Source organism: Polistes dominula, unplaced genomic scaffold, assembly GCF_049000335.1.
Source record: "Polistes dominula isolate Pdom_NZ unplaced genomic scaffold, Pdom_raw_medaka contig_482, whole genome shotgun sequence".
Lineage (NCBI taxonomy): Eukaryota > Metazoa > Arthropoda > Insecta > Hymenoptera > Vespidae > Polistes > Polistes dominula.
In genome coordinates this window covers 999,193-1,024,434 of record NW_028301016.1, presented here as the reverse complement: position 1 = coordinate 1,024,434, position 25,242 = coordinate 999,193, and the positions used below count along the sequence as shown (strand labels likewise).

General features: G+C 29.1%; 1 protein-coding gene and 1 non-coding gene across 2 annotated transcripts in view; one reads left to right on the top strand and one right to left on the bottom strand.

Annotated features, from left to right (window-relative positions):
- The window catches only part of LOC107064439 (uncharacterized), a 272,414-nt gene that overhangs the window by 9,262 nt on the left and 237,910 nt on the right, over positions 1-25,242 (top strand). The window lies entirely within an intron of this gene.
- Positions 16,449-16,567, bottom strand: LOC149032017 (5S ribosomal RNA). The gene has a single exon (XR_016177126.1). It is a non-coding gene; the product is annotated as a 5S ribosomal RNA (ribosomal RNA).

The window sequence follows — 25,242 nt, the reverse complement described above, 5'->3', positions numbered from 1 at the left end:
TCGTTTCTTCTCCTACGTATATATCTTAGTTTAGTAGATATATCTGTTAGGTTCATTCGTCCGTTCCCTTCGTTCGTTAGTCTCCTCCCAATTAAGATCTTTCGTTTCCTCGAGAAAATTTCAATTAACGTAGAATTTAGTTAGACTTGTTCTAAAATACCTAAAGCTTTCACGATTATTTGAAATTCCCAGTGAACTACTACTACTACTATTACTACTACTACTACTACTCACACGACTTTCCGATTTTCTCCAATTCCACGGTCGCATTCCTCTTCAGGGAGAAGAAACTATCCAAGATGTGTGTTAAGCTTGACGTTACAACTACTCCTCTCTTATTCGCTCCGTCACACACAACTTTTTGAATTTAGCCGGACTACGAAGGAATTTATCTATCTTATCTTCGATTCAATTGAATTTTTATCCCCATCTCTCTCTATCCTTCTTTATTTATCTTATTTTTATTTATTGTATCTATTTTATCTCCTATTCAAAAGCAGTGCGTAATATTGAAACTTTGATCGTCCTGGATTAAATTTTTGAACGAGTCAGCAACTTTAGATATTTAACATTAATCATAAACCTTAAAAACTTAAGAAAAGAATCAATTTAGCCCTTTGCATTCCAAGCAATTTTTAATACGACGTTTCAACAACTCTGGGTCATTTTGACCCTGACCACTTTCAACTTTCGTTTTTTTGCGTTTTACACTACAGACAAAAATACGATCGAAAGGAATGGAGCAAGTTCGGTCACAAGACCGATTATACACACTAAGCGTGTGCCGAAACATTTTCCTAACTGTATAAAGATACAATGTTGCCTATAAATGCCGGCGTGTCGCCGCAGCAGCGATAACGGAGATATCGGCTTAGATGTCAATGTCGCCTCAGCGGCGACAATAGAGTTCAAAGGGTTAAGCAATGCATGCTTTTATTCGGTCAATAAATTACTCAGCTCGTGGTTGCTGTTTAGGTGTTTTAAATAAGGACAATGAACTTTTGAGTTCCTAATTCTAACTAATAATAATAATAATAATAATAATAATAATAAAAATTGCATTTATTTTATCTCTTATCCAAAAGTAAAAACCACCACCCACTTTTTCTATCTTTTTCACTTACATTTAAATAGAAAATCTAGAAATATGAACACATATGGGATACATTGCATGGTTTGTGGAAGCTTTTACGGTGGTTTAGACGTTTCTTTGGTTACGTTTTTCTTTTCCTTTCCTTCTATATATATTTTTTGTTGTCTTTTTTTTATCCTTTTCATACACACACCGAATGTCGCGTCTGTACGATTTATGTTTCACGTAGCCGCAATAAGCTCCTTATTTCAACGGCATAGGAAAGTTTAAAAATGCTATTTATTTTTAAAAATGCTCACCGTAATGAAGTTCCGTAATCCTTGGGTGTGTTCGGAGGGAGGAAGGGAGGAGGGTTATAAGGACGCTCTGTACTATAAACTTCCTTTTAAATACCTGGTAGAAAAAAGACAAGTCTATATAAAGGATATTCCATCGTCACGTAAACGTTGCACACAACCATGTCTCCTCTCTCTCGTTGGGTGGGTGGTATTTACCAAAAACTTTTCTATATATTTCTTCATGGTGTGTTTGTGATATTACTTCAACGAGATGACGGGTAAACGACGAACAAGACAACGAATATTTTCTACGTGTATAAGAAAAGATTTTTTTTTTTTTTTTTGAAGATGAAAAACAATCATCTCGTGTGTACGTGTATCGTAGTAATTAATTTGCGAATATTATACTTCACTTTCGTTTTCATCGTTTTATCTCAATCCTTGATCCTTTATCCTGAAACTACGAATGAAACCAAGAAAATGAAATAGATGAAGATAAGATCTTTGAAATATCAGGAAACAGTTTTTTTTTCATTTATGCAAATTCACCATCGATTTGCTAATAATAATAATGCTTATCTTCATACTTTTATAAGAATATTTTTATCGTATCGAAAAAAGGGGTTGTAAACAAGTATAAAAGATAAAAGAAAAACAATGTCTCTTCCTTGTAAAAAAAAAAAAAAAAAAAAAAATAAGAAAAGAAAAAGAACTTTCTATTGGCTAAATCGTATTTTACATTGTATTTACATGTAAAACAATAATAAAATGATATACAGGTATTATAAAAAGTATGTTAGAGTTGGTGTGTATCGGTAGAGAATTATAAAATGGAAATATCGAATCTTAAAAGAAAAGGATTGAATTTAATAGTCTTTTAGATGCTTTTAACGATCAGGGTTTCTTTTCTTTTTATATTTTTTATTATTTTCCCCTTTCTTTTTCATTCTTTTTTATCTTCATCCCTCTTAGTATTCACAGAATTCATTGTATCCCAGAATTTTATGCTCGTTTCGTAAAAATCTAAAAGCATTTCTTGATAACTTTTAATTTCCATTAGTCGACGTAATTATTTGTTTCCCGGTTAATGTTTCTATCCTTATTATACAATATTTACATGGATGTGTGTGTGTGTATGTAATATGTATGCGTATAAATCTATCGTGTTGTCTTCGTTGTGTCGTAGTTACTACCAGGACGAACGTAAGATGATATAAGCGTCATGTATTACGTCGAGCGTTCTCGTTAAAATCTCGAGAGAGTCATAAACGATGGTGAAGCACCTTAAAATTTCGCCGTAGCTGAGCTTTCTCTACGGTTCCCTGAGAAATTGGCCCTTTTGCTATAAGGGTCGAGTAGTAGGAGGAGAAGGAGAGGAAGGTTGGTCGGTTTACTCGGGAAACCAGTATGCCTGTTGGTGTTAAAGCGAGTGTATCCTTGTTGTGTGTTGATGGACAAACGACGAACAATTTTCGCGAAAAGACTTTGAAAAGTTTGAATACTAAAATTCCAGACACCAACCAACCAACCCCTCATTTACCAAATCGATTTTATTATTCAACTAAACGCGAGTAAATTGATAAAGTTTTATTTATATTCTATTTCATATACGTCTCATATTCATTATTATAACATTTGTTTTGATTTTATTATTTTATAAATCTTCTTTTTAATTTTCGATATTTAAAGCTTGAACACGTATCGTGTCATGTTTGATGTTTAAAATTGAAATAAATTCTTTTAGTTTAGTTTATTATTTTGAGAAACATTTAATTGAAAGTAAACCTGGGATAAAAGTGTGTGTGTGTGTGTGTGTGCGCGCGCATTTTATTCGAAATTATAAAATAAAATTGTTTATAAAATATATTTATTTATTAAAATATATTTAATACGTATATATGTATTTTTAATATGTATTTATGTATATATATTATATAAAATATGTTTATAAAGTATATTTATTTAATCTAAATTTAAAAATACGAATGAAGCGTTTCAAAACAATTAAAAATAGGTACTACAATTTTTTATCACGAGGCTGTTTAACAGCTTTGAAATTTTTATAATTTTATTATTTAAAATAATTAATTTAAATTCAATTTAAAAAAAAAATATTAATTAAGATTATTAGTTAAAAATAATTTTTAATATTTTATTGCTCAAAAGATGCAAGTGGATTATTTCGTTCTTGTTAATAAGAGTAATTTCATGTTATATAATTATTTACGGATTATTATGTTTACAAGATTACAAATGGATTAATTTAATCCGACGCATGTTGTAAGCCGTTCATTTATCGAATTGATTCAATTTCAAAAGAAAAAGTGAAGAAAAATATTTATCTACGTTGTTACATCATTTATTAGTCAACAACCATTATTAACATATTGATTATGTATTGATGTTAAGTTTAATTATAGAAACTTTATCGTAAATATAAAAAAAAAAACAGTTTAACATCAATCTAGTAATTTGGTATAAAAACTTAAAAAAAAATGAAAATAAAAAAAAAATTGATAAAGTGAGGTTAATCGTTTTGCCCTGTAAATGGCTCCTCTTTCTCTCTCTTTCTCTACTATGGAATATGAAACGCGAGTTTATAGTTTGTTTTAGTATTTTTTTTTTTCTTTCTTTTCTACCACTGACCGGAAATTCTCATAGCAGAGTAAAAGAACGCGTTGCGGAAGAAGAGACGCTGTAATTTCATCTGACATTAGCCAAGGAAAGTCTCGCGGGATCTAACAGAACAAAACTCATTTTATGCTTTTTGTATACATATATATATATATATATATATATTCTTCTTCTTCTTTTCTTTCCTCATTTATTTATTTCTTTCTCATTTAAAATTTGTTTGTTTGCGTTTGTTTCTTTTTTTTATTTAATTTTTCTTATTTTTATATCTTCTTTTTTTCATACATTATTCTACATTTCTTTTTTTTTTCTCTTCATTTCTCATATTTTCTCATTCCCTTTGACCGACGACGACGACGACGACGACGACGACGACGACGACGACGACTATCAAGGAGAAGAAAAGCAGGGGTAGGAGGAAAAGAGAAAAGAAAAGTAGAGTTTTGCGACTTTTGAATGAACCCTTGGGCTCAAGCTTTTCTCGGATTTCCATTGCGGCGTAAATGCGCGGCTCGGTGGTCCACGTTATAACGCAGAGAAGAAGAAGAAGAAGAAAAATAAGAGGAAGAAGAAGAAGAAGAAGAAGAAGAAGAAGAAGAAGAAGAAAACGCGAAATGGCAAAAAGGAACCACGCGACGCACGTAAACCGTATACAGAAAAAGACTTTTGTCAATTTTCGTCGTTATTCCCACAGGAGGTACGTCGACGTTTTGGAAGAAAAAGAGTATGTGTGGATGTGTGTATGTGTGATAGTGAGTATGAGAGAGAAAGGTGAAGGAAAAATGTGGAAAAGAAAGAAAAGGATGCAAGGCTCTTTAGGGGAAACGAAAAATGTGGTGCAAGTCTCTGTGTCTTCTTTTTCTTATTTTCTTCTTCTTTTTCTTCTTCTTCTTTTTTCTTCTTCTTCATCTTCCTCGTCTTTTCTCGAATGTGTACTACCTACCTACAGCTAGCTCGTGCCAGGTAAACGTTTCAACGTTATTCTATCTCTTTTTAAAAGGAAGAAAAAAGACAATTGGATACTTTCTCGATCGAAACGTTACGTAAGGTGACGTATGCGACAATTTAAGGTCGTTCGAAGTCACGAATCAAAGTGCTTTTCGAAGACACTTGTGTTTTTTATATTGATTATTATTATTATTATTATTATTATTATTATTATTATTATTATTATTATTATTATTATTTTTATCTTAATTTGTCGGATTCAGTATCTTTAACTTCAAATCAATTAACGTTAATCGTTTTATTTTTTATTTTTATATTGGTTCAGTTTGATTCAATTTAATTTGCATTATTATTTTGTAGTACTCGTAAATTATTTACGTTTTTTCTATTATTTATATTTTATTTGTATTTTATTATATTTTATTATATTTTATTTATATTTTATTTTATTATTTTTTTTAAATATTTTTTTTATTATTATTTTTTATATTTTATTTATATTATATTACTTATATTTTATTTATATTTTATTTTATTATTTTTTTTTATATTTTATTTTATTATTATTTTTTATATTTTATTTATATTTTATTTATATTTTATTTTATTATTTTTTTTTATTATTATTTTTATTATGATTTAAAAAATTTTGTTTTTCTTGTAATATTTTGCAGGAATAATTTTATTTATTGATATTTTTTAAATATTTTAGATACACTTATGCATTATTATTAACACAGTTTTAAATTATTATTTTTATGTTTTTAATATATTCCTTTATAGAGTAGTATATAAATTTTATTATTTTATGAAACATATATCACTTGGCAAAGTAATATTTTTTTAGAATGTTTTTTATTTCTTGATATTTGTTAAATATTTTAAATATGTACACTTACACATTATTATTAGCACAATTGTAAATTATTTTTTTTATATTCTTTTATATATTTTTTTTATAGTAGAATAAAAATTTTATTATATTATAAAATATATATCACTTGGTAAAATATTTGTTGGATCATAACAATGAATTTTTAATTTTTATTATTATCCTCTTAGGCATGGCTAAATTTTGACCGGTACTGTTTCTTTGTACAGCTAGGTTTAACCAGAATTACGTGTAAACGGTACAATTACAATGTGTAACGAACAATGGTGTTCTCTATGCGAAGTACATTGGAGAATAAAGTTTTTGATAATTAAATCATAATTTTTCTTAAAGACATGATACACATTCTTTAGCTTTGACAATTTACTTTAATAGTTTAATAATACAGTTGGTACACAAATGGTGAACTTGTAAGGTAATAGAATGAGCCACTATAGTGGCGCCTCGTTCGATGATATCCAACAAAGTCGCCATAGTGTCGCGTCCTGCCTAAGAGGTTATAATTCATATGCTTTTGTCTATTATATTAATTAGTAATTTGTTATATTTTTTTGTTTACATTGCAATACATTTTGTTTCTTTAATTTACAATTATTCATAAATCTAACATGAATCCTATTTTCACATCAGACAAGTCATTAGTAATTGATCTATATGAGTAAAGATCTTAAGAATAAGAGGTTATAATTCATGTGCTATATACAGTAAGGAGCATAACTGAACCAATAACCACTAATTTTGTATAAATCTTTATTTATTGCTAAGAATGTAAAAGAATATTAAAAAATGAACATCCCCTAGTAGCATAAAATATTTAAAAATATTGACATTAAATCTCTTTTTAATATTAAATAAACATGTATTCAATATTTTTCAATATTTTGTGCTACTAGGGAATGTTCTTATTTTATTATTAGTTTGTTACAGTTAGGTTATATAAGTTTTATTACAGTTCGAAGTAACATCACAAATTTTTTCAATAATTAATGTCTTCTTATTTAGCACTGACAAACAAAATGGATTGACTAGGTTTTGCACCACGCCCAATATTTGACAATATTTAATATATTATTTATTTTTAATATTTCGTCCACAACCCTTTTGCTTGCGAAACTGCACTAATTCGCTTCGGCATACTTTCTATTAATTTTTTGCAATAATTCAGAGATAATTTTTCCCACTATGATTAAAGTTGGTTAGTAATCATATGAATCCCGAAGTCGTCTTTTTAGTAAACCTTATAAATTTTCCATAGGGTTGAGGTAGGGGCTTTGTGCAGGCCAATCCAGAACAGAAAATTTTGTTGTGCTGAGCCAATTTTTAACACTTTTAACTGTGTGCTTAGGGTCTCGGTCATGCATGAAAATTACATTTTCTTCTTCAAAAGGCATATTTTACAGTTATTATTTATATTATATAAATATATTTACATATTTATTATTATATAATTACATTTATATTATATAATTCATAAAAAATGAGGTTATAATTCATACGTCTATTATATTGATTAGTAATTTGTTATTTTATTTTCTTTTTTTTCATTGCAATAAATTTTGTTGTTTCTTAAATTTACAATTATTTGTAAATCTAACATGAATCCTATTTTCACATCAGTCAAGTCATTATTATTTGATCTATGTATGTGAATAAAGATTTTAATTTCAGGACTATCTGAAAATTTTGTTCAAACCTAAAAGATTAAATAGCGTACTATTTAATTATCGTAGTTTTAATAAAGGCTTATGGATTGCACACTCGGAACGCATTTGTAAAGTCGTTAAAGCATTTTTATTTTCACTGATGTGAGATATCTCGATTGTCTAGTAGGTACATAATATATATATTTACGTATATACGTAAATACATATATACACATATATATGCGGTTCGTTATCTCTATGAAAAGTATTCACGCTACGAATAAAAAAAAAACATGGAAAAGTCAAGTGCACTGTCCTCATTGCAGTAGTCCTTTGTGAATGCGTTTGTCGCCACGTTTACAACGCTGTATATATATCTACATATAAATACAATCGTATCAAATGAGAAAGTAGCTTGTGGTAAAATGATTGAATTAAATCAAAATTATGATTACCGGGGTTGTTCGAGATAAATATTATTGAAATAAAAACATTTTTCCTCTCCATGATCATACAAAATACACCTAGTATGTATATCCAATTGTCTAAAGAAACTTTGTACTGATTTATAATTATGATATATCCGATGTGTAAATTAAATTGAATATTTGATTACAATGACAAAGTACAGGATTATGTTTTAAAATATTCATCGTTATTTTATATAAATTTATCTCTGTTTACTCGTAAAATTTATAAATGCACAACAATCCCTGTATGTAACCTGTATGTAACTAAATATAGTCAGTAAACACTGGTGTTTGCTGACTATATTTTATGTATTTATTTTACATATATATTATGTATATTTTTTATATATTTTTATTATAGGTATAATTATTTTATTTATTTTTTTTATTATATTTATTTATTATATTTAATTATTATATATACTAAGTGACCCACAGCAAACGTTGTTTAGCCATATAAATTATTTCTAGTAAATATTTTGGAAGTTAAAGAAAAAATTTTATGACTTATGAAAAGGGTTGTAGTGGGCATTAACTTAAAGAATGTTTTCTATGAGGAATTTTCTTTCTTTCTGTGTTACCTCATATTTACATAGTATTGTATAACAATTCGAAGGACCCGACAATGTTAAAGGGTTTTTATTTCGCACTATATGTTTCGTTGTTCATTGAGATAGTGTGACTTGACATCAGTTATTGTCCACCAACGGTTGAAAATTAATAAAGTACTAATAGCGCTATTAAAAATAGGGGTTGGTGGTACGAGGGTGAAAATTAAGAGTTGTATGTATTTTTTAATGCCAAATTATAAAAAAAATAAAAAATTTTGTCTAAAAAATAAAAAAATAAAATTGTTGAGGTGGACCACATAGAGGTATGAAAAATAGTTTACGTCCTATTCTCAGACCTACAGAATATACACACAAAATTTCATAAAAATTGGTCAAGTCGTTTCGGAGGAGATCGGTAACTAACACTGTGACACAAGAATTTTATATATTAGATTAAATATCTTTTATTTATTTTTTATACATATTATATTATATATTTTATGTACTATATTTTATGTACTTTTGTATTTCTTTAATTGACTTTAATTGTTTTGTTTTTGACAAATAATAAATAATAGTAATAGTAATAATTGTAATGCACTAAAAATTGTATTATTTTGATGAAACCAGGTGTAGAAAATATGTTACATGAAAAAGGGAAAGTATTTTTCATCCTAAAGTATTATAATTGATGTTCCACGTGCTTTGAACAACGTGTAGTTGAGTGTTGCCATAAAAAAAATAACGTACCTTATTCCTTAGCCAATAAACACGGTTGTTTTCGTTTCAATTCATCAACTGCTGTTGTTAATAGTCTGTCAATTATTGTTTTACCAAGTGAAAACAGGCATCGTAGTAAATAGATGATGTTTTAAAAATCCCACCATACCCAAAAGTTTGTCGAACGAATATTCGATTTTGTCACTGAAATCAAAGGTTTTATCCGGGTTATAGCCCATACAATTTTTTGGTTTTTTATCGTTGCCATTTAAAAGCAACTTTTAATCCGTTGCAAGGGATTTCTTTTTTGGCAAGTGAAATTTTTACCTTTCGTAACGTTAAAGTAAAGTTGCAATAATTTCGACTCTTTTTTTTTTTTTTATTACTCACTTCGCTCAGCTCAATTTTTTATCCAATTGTTTTTATGCATCTGGATAATTGCTTGTTTAGCAACTCTCAACATTTTTGTGAGTTTTACTTGTTATTGTATTGCGTTTTTTACGGGCTATTTTTCTTTAACTTCGCGTCATCGATATTCTTTCCAAGCACTCGAACGTCCATCATCTAACAAGTTAAAATTTCCACTTTTAAACCGTATTAATATTTCCTTTTTTTTTCAAAATCAGCACACGAACTTTTCAGCCAACCCAATACCTGTACCATTAAGTTGCCCGGAGGAAAGTTTGCGCTGATTTATCGTTAGAGAAAGATAACAAATTTTATGAATTATAGGACACACGAGATTAATTAGAAGTTTGTTTAATAATCAACATATAATTAATACATTAGAAATTTTACTATAAATATTAAATAAAAGAATTATTTGAATATTTTATTATTTCATTTTTGTCATATGTATTAAGCAAGATTGAAATAATATGAATTAAATGAATATTAATGTATTAATTTACGTTTAGTAAAAATATAAATATATGAATGAAAAAGAATTATTTAAATAATGATATAAAAGAATTATTTGAATATTTAATAATTTTATATTTTGCCATATATAAGCAAAAGAATGAAATAATATGAAATTAATAAATATTAATGTAATAACTTACGTTTAGTAAAAAATATAAATATATGAAAGAAAAAGAATTATTTAAATAATGATATAAAAGAATTATTTGAATATTCAATAATTTTATATTTTGCCATATGTGAGCAAAAGAATGAAATAATATGAAATTAATGAATATTAATGTAATTACTTACGTTTAGTAAAAATATAAACATAAATAAAATATATTAGAAATTTTATTATTAGTATTAAGTAAAAGTCCTTTTAATAAAAATTATTTAAATATTTTATAATCAAATATTTTGTCATATATATTAAGAAAGAATTAAATATATATATATATATATTTTATTGTACTATATTATATATATTATATTATTATATATATATTATATATTATTTTAATTATATATTATTATATTTATTTAATTAATATAATATAAAATATTATAATTATATAATATATATAAAATATATAATATATATATATTAATTTTTTATATTAATTAATTTTAATTAATATATTATATATATTATTATATAATTATAATATTTTATATAATATTAATTAAATAAATATAATAATATAAAATTAAAATATAGTATATAATTAATAGATTAGAAATTTTATTATTAATATTAAATAAAAGAATTATTTTAATATTCTATACTTTTATATTTTGTCATATGCAAAAGTTTTGTCAAGCAAAAAAATAAAATAACATGAAATTAATGAATATTAATCTATTAACTTACGTTTATTAAAAATATAAACATATAAACATACATATAACAACATATAATATTAATAGAACAAATATTGTATATATATATATATTTTTTTTTCATTATCGATATGATACTTTTTATTTTTCCCTTTGAAAATAAACTTTTCTCCTTTTAGCATTTGAAAGAGAAACGTATACGTTCATTTCTGACGTTGTTCACGGTTAAGTGGACTTAAAAGAGAAAATGTAAGAAGAAGAAGAAGAAGAAAGAGGAGGAGTAGAAGAAAATGATGATGATGATGATGATGACGATGAAGGTGAAACAAAAAGAAAAACAAAGAAGAAAAAGAAAAAGAAAGAGAAGAAAAATAAAAAGAGGTAAAGAAGAAAGACTCGGCTTACTCGTCGGAGTGTAATTTTAGATACGTCTGTAAACGCAAAGAAGAAGATGGAAGTGTACACATACGTGGTTTCGCGTTGGTGAAGATGGTTTAATAATATACATGGGTTAGGCGAGTAGTGCGAATGCGATAATAAACGATCAGACGTGTACGAGTGTGTTCTATGTTGAGAACGTCCTAGCCCGACTATAAGTGGATTTATGTGATTGTTATCGTTCTCATAATTGATAACTATGTGAGAAAGAAAGGAAGAGTGAGAGGCATGGAGAAAGGGGAAGGGGCGAAAGGTAGATAGAAAGGAAGGAAGAAGAATTTCATTGTTATACAAATGCCGTTGAGTTTTAGTGCACAGTCGAGCGTACTTAAGCTCTTACCACTTCTAGTTATACACTGAGATTCAACCCCTAAACCTTCATATTAATATTTCACATTTCCGTTCTTGTTTAAATTACAGATTTTATGAATTATAGGACACTAGAGCTTAGTTAAAAGTTTGTTTTAATAAGCAGAGACATGATAATTGACGTATTAGACAATGTATTATTTTATATTAGACAGTCAAATGTATGTTGATGTTTTATAAGATCATATTTTTTCATAGTTAAAAATTAAATTTTCGTATGACTCGAAAATTATTTTTAAATTATTTGTGTGTGTGTATAATAATGTGTAGAGAAATATAAAAAAAATAGTTAATGAACTACAATTTTACAACATTTTATTTCAAATTGATCGGTGTACGAATACTTTCTACATCCACTGTATATAATAAATCAGATATTTTAATTTATTAGGTGTACAACTTTGTTTTTGTTCTTTTTAATGTTTAAAATAATTTAGGTTTTAGTATTATATTAAAATGGTGTTGACACACCCCATGTATTCCGAAAGGGAATCATTATTTTAAATAAAAAATAATTTAGGTTTTGGTAAAATTTATTTTTCGGTATATTAAATGATTTTTAAACTATTTTTATAATCGTATATGATTTAATAATTTATTTAACGATGGTAATATGAAATGACCATAAAGCTATTATTCTAAGCTAATTTCATAACGTTTATAGTAAAATAACCGAGAACATTTATCTATTTTATGTTAACGTAATTTACTGATATTCTTAATAAATAGTCGACAAATTAGTGTTACTAGTCGTTACACATTTTTAGTAATAATAAAATCTAATTATTAATAGGGGTTGAATTTTACGTACGATACTGGCGTAAGAATAAAACTCGTGACTAAAGTACTTCATAAAACTAACTTATTTTATGTTAACATAACGTATTATGGCATTATTAAACAACCTATAAATTAGTATTACCAGTTATTTTATTTTTTATAATATTACAGCAAAATTTTGTTAGAGTTGATGATGAATATGAAAATATAAATTCGTAATATTAGAATTTATAATTCAAAGACCACTAAATTAATTGTAGATTCATTTTTTTTTTTATAATTACGGAAACTATAATTATAGTAACGTTAACTAAAAATTGTTTTGATTTGTTTTATAAGGTTACATAAGTTTTATAACACTTACATTTTTAAAGTTATATACATTATATTATAAAGTTAAATAATTCAATAATACTTTTATTCAAATACTAGGTTTACCGGAAAGTTCTGTCCGTTTTGACAAACATTGGCTCAATTTCTCGTCTCTAGAGATAAAACATTTTTTTAGAAATACAATATATAAATTGTCATCTCTCTGTGATAAAAAGTTATAAATAATAATGATAATTATATTATTCAAAAAATATTAGTCAATTCAAAAGGTATGAAAATTTATGACTTTTGTTTTATTCTAAAAACGGACAGAGAACTTTAAGGTAGACTTAATATTTTTTTTATTTTATTTATAAAATTATTTTACTATAATAATAAAAATTTAATTTTTACACAAATATTTTTCTTTCAAATATTTTATAATAAAAATAAAATTGATAATTACAAATAATATCAAATAAACAAGACACTTCTCATCGGAAAAATTACGATCCAACAACAAACAACCATTTCTAACGTTCTTAAAACAAATTCTATCTTTAAAATTCGAAACGACGAATAAACAAATAAAAAATCTTATAATTAATAATAATTATTAAACCAACAGTTACAAACAATATATAAAAAGAAAAAAATAAGTCTATTTAGCAGTGACCAATTATGATCTTGCAACAACCATTTCTAGTGTTCCTAAAACAAATTTTGTTTTTAAAATGCGAAACGACGAATAAACAAATACTAAAAAAATACCTTATAATTAATAATTATTATTAAACTAACAGTCATAAACAATATATATATAAAAAGAAAAAACAGTCTACTTAGCAATGACCAATTATGATCTTACAACAACCATTTCTATTATTTTTAAAACAAATTTTGTCTATGAAATGTGAAACAACGAATAAACAAATACTATAAAAAATACTTTCTAATTAATAATTATTATTAAACCAACAGTCATAAACAATATATATATATAAAATAATCTACTTAGCAATGACCAATTATGATCAATCATTAAATACGATTCTTAAAATGCATTTTGTGGTTAACGCGAAACGAGTTTCCAGCGGCTTACTTACGTAAGAAACGCTTAAAGGATTTTTCACGTAGACCGGAGGGTATACTTAACTCGATAGCCTTCTTCTTTCTCTTTCTCTCTCACTCCCACTCCCACTTTCAATCCTTTTTTTTCTTTTTTCATTATCCCTATCTCTACTTGGTAGGAACGTCGAGCGCACGTGCGTTTTCTCGTTAGAATCCAAGCGGACTTTGGTGCGAGAAAGAGAAAAAGAAAGAAAGAAAGAAAGAGAAAGAAGGAAGAAGGAAGGGGGCAGGAGGGGGTGAGGGCGGTTAAATTTCAGACGGCTGTGCGAGTAATCGTGTCGGTATGGATTCTAACCACGAAGTGAGCGCGTGCTTGCAGATCTCTTTTACTTTTCTTTTCTTTTTTTTTTTTTTTCAACCCCCTTTTTTCATTTTTTTTCCACGGAATAACTACGAGAAGAGAGGAAAGTCGCGATTCTCGCGGGTGAGGCACGTTCTTTCATGGTCGTCGTCGTACCCCTTCTTCCACCCCACCCCCTTAACGTTATCAAAATTCCGCGCGTCTTTTTCCCTTTCTGTCGTCGTTGCTGCTGCCTCCTTGCTGTTTGCCCCTCTTTTACAAGCCCCCATGAAGAAGAATCGTTTTTCTTCTCGTTTCTTCTACTTCTACTTCGTCTTCGTCTTATTTCTTTTTCATACTCACACGAGAGGGTTGCAAAAGTGGTTTGGTGTGGTATGGTGTGGTGCAGAGTGGGGTGGGATGAGATGGGATGGGATGGGGTGGTAGAAGGAATATGACGAGGAAGAAACTCGTTTTAGTAAAGCCTCTGGAAACTGCGTTTTCTGTTTTATTCCTTGGCATAATTTGAGTGTGTATTTCATGAAAGAGAGTAAGAGAGAGAGACAGAGAGAGAGAGAATGAGAATGAGAATGAGTGTTAGCGTGAGTGTCAGGGTGAGAGGAAATTCTCAAGGAGAATGGATACGCTTGAGTTGTAGCACAGCAGCACATACACCATGAGGGGGTGGTGAAGGAGGTGGTGTGGGTTGTGAGCTTTTCTTACCATGTACGACGCGCCTTAATTAATCTCCTTTCAATTAGACACCACGCCCTTTGCTACGCTCCGACAAAGGATCTCTCCCCCCCCTCCCTTCGGATTCCCTTAGGTGCGGTTAACGCCTTAAGGAGCAGGCGTGAATTTGGAACGACGATGTCTGATTACCGTTCGTTGTTTGTTCAACAACGTCTCACGCGTTAAACACCGGCCGAATACGGGTCTACGTACTAGAGACTACTATCCAACGACTATCTTCTATGTATGGATGTAAACTATATATATATATATATATATATATACACGTATCAGGTGTGTACAACAACCGTATCTCTGCTAATCGATGTTTCCTTTGGATCCGTTCAATGTATATCCATGCATCCATGTGTTGTGCACAAATGTATTGTGTAGATATACGCTAATGTGAGATCATTTTTGTTAGAAGTTCATTGATGTTTAGTTTTGTGAAATGTTTGAGTTGATTGACACAAAATTATGTTCAAGGGATATAATATATATTATTATATTAATTTTAATTAATTTAATAATTTATTAAAATTATTTATTATTCAATTTTTTATTTTTTATTTAACTTATTATCTATTTTTTAATTATTTAATTATTTTAATTTAATATTTTAATTATTATATTATTTTAATAATAAATATAATATAAATTATATACACAATAAAAGATAAATATATAAATAATATCCTTATTATTATATATTATCCCTAATATATGTGTGTGTAATTTATTTCTATATAATATATTATTTGTGTATATATATATATAGATAGATAGATAGATAGATAATATTTACTGCGTCCCCGAAGGGTTACACTCCTTTAACAGTATATATATATATATATAAATTTAAGATAATTTATATATATAATAATAATTTAATAAATTATATAATTAATTATTATTATTTATATATACATAATATGTATTTTACTTTTATATATATATAGATACAGATACACTTTATTCCCATGTCAACCCTCGCGGGTTTTTAACATAGCCTCCTTGCTACATACTACTTTATTTTTCCTATTCTTTTCTCCTCGCTATCCTCTCAAAGACCTTGCCACCTCACACATCTCCTCTACTAAAACACTTTTTCCCTTTTTTTCCAAAGCCTTCTTCCAAATTCTTCTTCTCCTTCTTCTTCCAAATTCTTCTTCTCCTTCTTCTTCTTCTTCTTCCTCTCCTTCTCCTTCTTCTTCTTCCTCTCCTTCTCCTTCTTCCTCTCCTTTCTTTCCTCTCCTTTCTTTCCTCTCCTTTCTTTCCTCTCCTTCTTCCTCTCCTTCTTTGCTCTCCTTCTTCCTCTCCTTCTTTGCTCTCCTTCTTTCCTCCCTCTTTTCCTCCCTCTTTTCCTCCTTCTTTTCCTCCCTCTTTTCCTCCTTCTTTCCTCCCTCTTTTTCCTCCTTTCCATTCCAGCGTTAACAGCACACGGTGTTCCCAAGCGGTCACCCATCCAGGTACTACCCGTGCCCAGTGATGCTTAACTTAAGTGATCGGACGAGAACTTGTGTTTCCATCACGGCAAGGCCGTTAACTATATATATATCAAATATAGATACATTAAAAATTGTATTACAAATATATATTACATGTTATTTTATACAATTTTTATATAATGTATATAATATGTAATAATATACATATCATATGTATTATTTTAAAAATCGTTTAATTAAAAAACTCAACTTTTTTTAATTTTTTAATAGAAATAAAATTCAAATAAATGTAATTATTTAAATTAAATATTTTTCAATAAAAGCGTTGCCTTTGAACACAATTTTTTGTTTAAATTGGTAAGCCATAACTTTTGATACAATTCTGAAAAATTTATCGGCTAATTTAATATTTTCTATTTATATTTGTTTTTAAAATTCCTCTTTATTTATCTCATGTTTTCTTGTATTTTATTAATTATGAGGTATTTATATAAAATTAATTATGACACAAGTGGTGGAACAGTAATAGAAAAATATATCGAAAGTATGGAATTTAATTTTTTATAGAACGTTTCTGTGTTCTTTTGAGAAAATATACTTCTTGAGAAGTATCCTTTACTTAGGTTCCATGTTTTTTAACTGATTAAATGTTATTTAGAGGACGATGAATAATATAGAACAAATAACATTTTAATTTAGTTTTCTTTTTTTTAGTAAAAAAAAGTTTAATTAAGACGCTGCTATTTAGTTGTTAGCAAATTGGCTTATAATTTAATTTCTTAGAAAAGTTGATTTTTATTTGAAAAAAAGAAAGGACAAATTTTATTTCATATTTTTTATAATTTTTTTGGTAATTTATTACAGAATCAAAGAATACTCACAATCAGTTATGTCATGTTGTCAGTATCTCCAAATATTTAATATCCAATAATTATTTTTTTTATATGTATTTAAATAAAAAAAGAAAACAATAAAATTTTTGATTATTAATTGTTGATAACATTTGATTATTTTATTCGAAAGAGTTCATATTAAAATTTTTATCTCGTTTATTTGATACATTTAATTTCAATTAAAAAGCTCTGTGTGTTGTATTATAAAAATATATAACAATTATTTATTCTATTGAAACAATAACTAATTGAAACAAAAAAAAAAAAAAAAGGAAAGTAAATTCGTTAGAGTAAATTTTCCGAAAGAATTCATGTGATGAAAATCTTGTTTAGTAATCTCTCTTTGTCTCTCTCTCTATCTCTCCCTTTTATTTGTACCTTTAATAAATCCGTTTATTTTCGAGGTTCCGGGCGTAGCTTTGAGGATTTCCTCGTAATTACATAAGGCGTTACCCTTTAACGTTCATTTGCACATCCCCTCTTTTGTCATACTCACACCTCCCAAAGAGAGAAAGAGAAAGAGAGAGAGAGAGAGAGAGAGAGAAAGAGAAAGAGGGATCCCCTTTTCTCGAGACTACGCACGAGCGTATAATCTGCTAGCAATTATAACGACTTAAATAAGATGAAAGTTCGAGACTGCTGTGTGTTCACCCGTGAATATAACAGAAACGATATGAAAAGAGAAGAAGAAGAAGAAGAAGAAGAAGAAGAAGAAGAAGAAGAAGAAGAAGAAGAAGAAGAAGAAGAAGAAGAAGAAGAAGAAGAAGAAGAAGAAGAAGAAGAAAAAGAAAAAAGGAAGAAGTTCTTCACGCTCGAAATCAAACAGATGCCGATAAGTAGTAGTTGACATCAAAGCTACCGAAGAAAATAACTAAAAAAATTACATTTCTTCCACGTTGTGATTTGTTACATTTTCAAAATATATACAGGGTGATTCATCAACACTTGTCACCTAAGTAATTCCGAAATTATAATAGTAGCAGAAAAGTGGATAAGGAAAAAGTTGTATGAAAAATTTAGGATTACAATATGACATTAGTATTTTCTTTTGCTAGGTTAAGTCATTTTTGAGATTTATTGGTCAAATTTGTTTTTTTAAAGGGTAACACCACTCTAGGATTTTCAAAAAATCGATTTCTCTTTTCTTTAACTTAAAGTGGACTTTAGATTTTTAAAAACAATATGCATTTGGTCCCGAAGCCAAAAAAATTTAAACATTGCTAAATCTTGGTTTACCGCTATTTATTTTTATGTAAAAATATTTGTTTACATAGTTTAATATATGATTAATGAACCCTCAAAAAAAGAAATCCTATTCCTCATTTAGTGTTCGCAAAAAAAAATTCCCCAAAAAAGGCTTTTTTTAAGGCTCTAGAGTAGAGCTACCTCTTTAAATACAATGTTATATTTTAACAGGTTGAATGCCACGAGGGTCATCGGTGACCGGCACTTAACTTGGCTATGACGCCATGGGGGGCCACCGGTGACCGGCGTGCGCAGATTAATAGAAATTCCACATTGTGGCTCCACAGACAATCCCGATAAAATTGGCATGGCATTCAACCTGATAATGCTTATTTTCGGATAGCCGTTGACAAGATGAATCCAATGATGAACAACATTAATTACAAAACCTGTCAATAACTAATACAAAATATTTAGAAAATATCTGTTCCGTCTTTTGTCGGAAAAACTAAAGGATGACACAGCCCTGACACAACTCTGACGCGATCATGTCGCGGAAGAGCTGTATTGTGGTCAGATTGTTCGCCAATTTTGATCTTCGTTGATCTTCAAAAATATTAATATTGCACATCATTGGATTTGTCTTGACAGCCGCTATCCGAAAATAAGTATTAAAATATAACATCGTATTTAAAAAAAATAAACTTGACCAACAAATCTCAAAAATGACTCAGCCTAGCAAAAAAATATTAATTTCATATTGTAGTCCTGAATTTTTCATGCAACTTTCTTTTTATACACTTGTCTGTTACTGTCATACTTTCTGAGCCATTTAAATGGCAAGAGCTGCTGAATCACCCTGTATATATTATACTTGATAGAAAAGAAACATCATATTTTATTTCTACGAGTTTCATCTTTTACAATTAGTTTTTAAAGAGAAAACACGAAAGAGAGAAAGAGAGAGAGTGAACAAAATTACCAGACAGTTGTAGTAGTAGAAGTGCAAAAATAATAAAAATAAAAATATAATATCACCGAGTATTGTGCATACAGAAAAAAAAAAGAGAGAGATAAAGAGAGAGAGATAGAGGAAAAAGTTGAAAAATTTCTCGACGAAATCGAATAAAGAAGAAAAAGTAAAGTACGCCGAATCCATCGCATGGGCGTCAACTAAGGGCGGACTAAAAAAGTTATGATCGAATCGGTACGAGTTTTGCGAGGAATCGATCGATCCTTTCTCCAAGTCCACTCTCTCTCTCTCTCTCTCTTTCTATTTTTCTTTTTTTCTCTCTCTCTCTTTTCTTTCTCTTTTTTTTTTTTTTACGTTCATGGAACGACTCGAGAACCGATTCATACGTCCTGTGAAAATCTTTGAAAAATCGTTACGTTACTCCACCTCGATCGTTTTCTTCTCTCTTTCTATATATATTCCTCTCTTCTTCTATCCTAATTGATTTTCCTTGCTGGCTTAGCGAGCGCGATTCTCAAGGAACTTCTCCTTACACCTATCCTCCCCGCCCCCTCCCACCACCTTCCTCGACTTTTCTCATCGATCTCAAAAGCACGGTCAGCGTGTCCGGAGAGTTTCTTATCCTAAGTGGTAGCGATTTTCACCGAGGGACAAGTTTCGGCAAAGATGGAGTTTAAGAAAGAACAAGTAAGAAAAAGATAGATAGAAGGAGAAGGAGGAGGGAAGGAAGAGAAGAAGAAAATAGAATAGAAAGAAACCGAGTACTGGGGGGTTGGGGGGGGGGTGAAGGTTTCGAGTAAAATAAAAGAAGAAGAAGAAGAAAGAAAAGATAGATAGATAAGAAGAGAAAAAGAGAAAGATATAGAGAAGTAGGAATAGGAGGAGGAGTGAGTGGGGGGTGGAAAGGGTTGGGAATAAAAAATTGAATAAGTAGAATAATTAAAAAAATGAAAAGGTCGACGGAACACAACCCCGTTTGCCCGTAAATCGTACCACTCTTCTAGATAGGCTTCCTCACGAGTGGAATTTACAGAATTTGCCAAGTGTGCGTGTATGTTCATGTGTGTGTGTATGTACGCGCCGCAAGTTAACGTAGATTATAAAGTATGCAAATATGCGCGAGATGGAACGGCCGAGTGTTCTCCCATTCGAGAGAGAGAGAGAGAGAGAGAGAGAGAGAGAGAGAGAGAGAGAGATAGAAAAGGATAGGGGAAACGTTGGACTACTGGGGGGGATGGGCTGGGTTGGATAGGGTAGGGGGGGGGGGGTCTTTTAGATGGTAAGAGCGAGAAGGGAAGTGAGATTACGAGTGTGACAGCGGCTGGTATATAACCGACCAGAGAGAGAAAGAGAGAGAGAGAGAGATAGAGATAGAGATAGTGGACGAAAGAGTATGGACTGGCAAGTGGTGTAAATCCAATTTGCGCAACATAGCAGGGCTTACGTCGTTTCATTCATTAGTCCTTATTAGGTAGCATTATGCAAGACAAGAGAAAAGCCTCCCTTTTCCTTCCTTTCTTTCGGAAATTAAAGGATAGTCATGATGGTTTTTTTTTTCTTTCTTTTTTCTCTTTTTCGTTTTCTTTTTCTAACTATCTGAAAGCGGTGACACAAAAAAAAATATGAAAATAAGAAAATGAAATATTACCTTTATCGCGTTGATTTCGGTGCTGGTTATTTTTTTGTAGTCTGTAATATTTCATCATGTGGTTATATAAATGATATTTTTTGTTTTATCTGCCTCAACGTAATGTTCACATTTTAATTTACTTTTTAAATGATTCCAACTTTTATTTTAACGATTGTATTATAATAACCCTTTAGCTTTGCAATTTGTCAATTCAAATTTTAGTTTTGTCCATTGTGTTAAAAGTGTTTGTTTTTCATTGACAAAATGTATTTTTTTCAAGGACTATTTATAAATGAAATACTGGTGGTATACGTGTCGTTCGATGAAAAGTACACATGTGAAACACCGGTGGTACATGTCACCGGTGTCACAACTTGTTAAAATTTGAAGTAACTTTATTCCTTTCTTCTTCTTCTTTTTCTTTCTTATATTTTCATCTCCCTTCCCTGTACACATATGTGCCCATAATTATGAAAGTGGTCTAAGTCATATATTTCTTGTTTCGAGATATTTAAAGATTTATACTTGAATACTATATGAATTCTATACAATATTGAAATAACAAACATTATCTAACAATTCATTTTTTAAAAATTAATGAAAATTACATTGAATTTATTTAGTTTATAATAATGTAATGCGTAATAACTGATAAACTCATTTTTTTTGACTTAGATTACTTTCATAATTATGGGTACATATTACGAAGCATTTTTAGCATTAATTAACCCATATCTGTCATCAGGTTTTTATATTGATGATTCTCACTAATTGTAAGTGCTTTAATATGCAATAAAATTGATCAGTAATATATTATAAGAATAATTTATTATTTATTAGAAATGGTTTATTTTTTCTTTTTTGAAGAAATACTACAACTATATGAAATTATTATTTATTTAATAATTAATAAAATATTTCTATTTGTAAGTCACTTCCCATGTTACTTAGGACCGATAAGGGTTAATTGATGCTTTTTAATCGATAAGGGTTGTCGTTACCTTTTTTAATACGATTCTCATCAATCTTTTAGGTATTATGCTCCACTATAGTGGCTTTCGCGGATAACATCTTTTAAAATGTATTATATTTAATTTTATTATTAATTATTAAAGTTAATTATCAAAGTTACATTATGTGTGTATATCATGTGTGTGTATTTAAGAAAAATTTATAATTTAATCATCAAAAACTTCATTTTAATGTACTCTTGTAGGGAAAACACATTGTCCGTCACACATTATAGTTGTACCGTTTAAACCTAATTTTTGTTGAACCTTTCCATACAGAGAAACAGCCCCGTTTAACATTCAGCAGTACCTATGAGGTTAAGTTTGAGCTGATTTCGGTTGGTATGTAATATTACATATGTCGATTATCATTTTTAAATGACAGACGAAAAAAACGTCAAAATACTGTTATCATTGGAGACGTGATTGACGTCTGATAAGGGTAAAAAAAATAAAACAAGTGATAAAGCCGATATAATGATCGTTTCTCGAAGTACTCTACTAACGAGGATTACCAATGTGATTTCCTGTAATATTAACCATTTGCGGTCGGAAGGCGACTTTAAGTCGCCACAACTTTTCTCTCGGAAGGATAAGTGGCGAGTAAGAGGCGACAGTCGGTGTTTATGCCATATTTCGTTAACTTCAACTGTATGGAATGAACTATTGGTACTTAAAAGGGCTCCTTAGCTTTTGTTTGCCACATGTAATAAAAAAAAAAACAACAAAATCCATATGTAAGATTATTTAACCCTTTGAGTACTGAACACTTTTAACTAAAATATTTTCTAAAAACAGAATAATTTATTATTAACTAGATTTTAATAATAAATTATATTTAATTATTAAAGTTTTTGTTTCTGAATATAATTTAACACTTTGTTGACCGGCTATTTTTTTTACAGAATTTATCTCATGTCACCGGTTATTACTTCGTAATTGAATTGAAAAGTAAAATAATATAAATAATTTTTAATAAATTTTACTTATTATTACACTTTAAATATTTATTCTTCGTATGATAAACAGTATAATAACATTACAAAAAAATCTGTTACTATTGTAATATTTATTTTTGCTGAGTTTTCTTTTTAAATAGCGTGATGCGAAAAAAAAAACGCATCACGAGTTAATTCGTGATCGGTCAGCAACGTTCAGCCACAGATACACGAGTTAACTCAAGACCAGTCTCAACAAAGTGTTAATTAATATAAACATTACATTATTTTACATTAATATTAACAAACCTGTATATGCGTAGATAGACCACTCTGGTAATTTTTACCAAACGCATATATGCGTCCATAGCACTGTAAGGGTTAATTGTACCTTGTAATACACTCGACATATTTGCAAACATTGCCTTGTCCTGTTACCTAAACAGCCTGAAGAAGTCATCGTCCTCAAAGGGTTAATGATACTTAAATATACTCTTAAGAAAGATCAAAAAGATTGAGATATCGTTTTCTCATAGTAACGAACAAGCCTTCTTCTTTAAATGCCTTCCCTTACAGTTTCTTCTTTTTTTTTTTTATTATACTCTTTCTTCTCTTTTTTTTTTTTATTCGAATAAGATAAAGAGTGGAGGAGGAAAAGGAGAATGAGGAAAGAGAGAGAGAGATTCCTTCGTTCTCTCGAAGTGCTGAGAAATTCTTCTCGATGCTTCGTGTTCCTTCTCGTTTTCGAATATTTTATCGCTTCAAGAATGTTCTTTGGAACGCGAAGGCACATGCTCTTCCTGCAATTTTTATTTCTTTTCTTTGCAGTTAAATTTACCTTTATTCACACACACACACAGACACACATATATACATTCGTGAGCGTTCATATGCCGCTTATATTGTATACACGCACATGTATATAGTTAAATGGAGAAAAAGAAAAAGAAAGAAAGAGAGAGAGAGAGAGAGAGAGAATGAGTGAAAAAGAGAAAGAGAGAGAAAATGAGTAAGAAAGAAAGAGAGAGAGAGAGAGAGAGAGAGAATGAGTGAGCAAAAGAGAGAAAGAAAAAAAATGCAAGTAACGAGAAGTTAATGGATGACCTCGACTTTTTCCCACCGTTCATACCATTCTCGTTCCTTTTGTTCTACCTCGTGGAAATAATTCAGAGAGTGTTCGATACGTCCGGCAAATGGCTGGGATCTACGAACGATTCTCGAATAAAGCACATGGTGAAATTCTGTACAGAGTTGCGATGCACACGAGGGTCGATGCTCGCTTCTCTTGTATATACAATGGAAGCAAAAAGATTGAAAGAGAAAGAGAAATAGAGAAAGAGTGAGAAAGAGAGGAAAAGAGAATCAGAGAAATAGAGAAAGACAGAAAATAGGGAAAAAAGAGAAGGATATGAACGATCCAAATTCTTCGCGTACCACAAACCGTATTTTGCTCTTGAAAATAACAGATATGGCATTTGTTGGTAGATTTTCAGGAGAGAATGTGAAGTAAGTGGTAGGGATGAAGAGGAAAAGAGGTTTTGAAATAAAAATAAATAATAATAAACGAGAGGGAGAAAAAAAAGGTATAGTTTTTATTATTTTTTGTATTGTTTCGTATCTTCAACAATTTCCGTCGTTATATCGAATTTAATTGCGCTCAATACGCACGTGGTTTGCAAAATTGTGTGCTCGTTAATCCGCGTCGTTTCGTTATTTTCCATACCCATGGCGTGCGATAAAATTTTATTTACTTTAATACAAACATATATATGTTATATATATGGAATGAGACGAGTAAACGGTATGCAAACAATTTCATATAGAAACGTCAATAAATAACGAAACAAACATAAGTATTTAATTAGTGTACACCAATTTTATTGTATATTCACATATGTATATAAAACTAACAAATGCATATAAATCTATCTAGTCGTAATAGTAAGAAATAATATAAAACAAATAAAAAGAAAAGAAAAAAATTACAAAGTTTAACCCTTTGGCTACATTTGACGTATCAGTACGTCATGAATTTGTTTGGGCAAAGACCCACATGACGTTTTGATACGTTATTAAAACTAAGACGAGATTTAACTAGTTCATTCTGGCTTATTTCAAACTAATATACGTAATTTTTATATTATA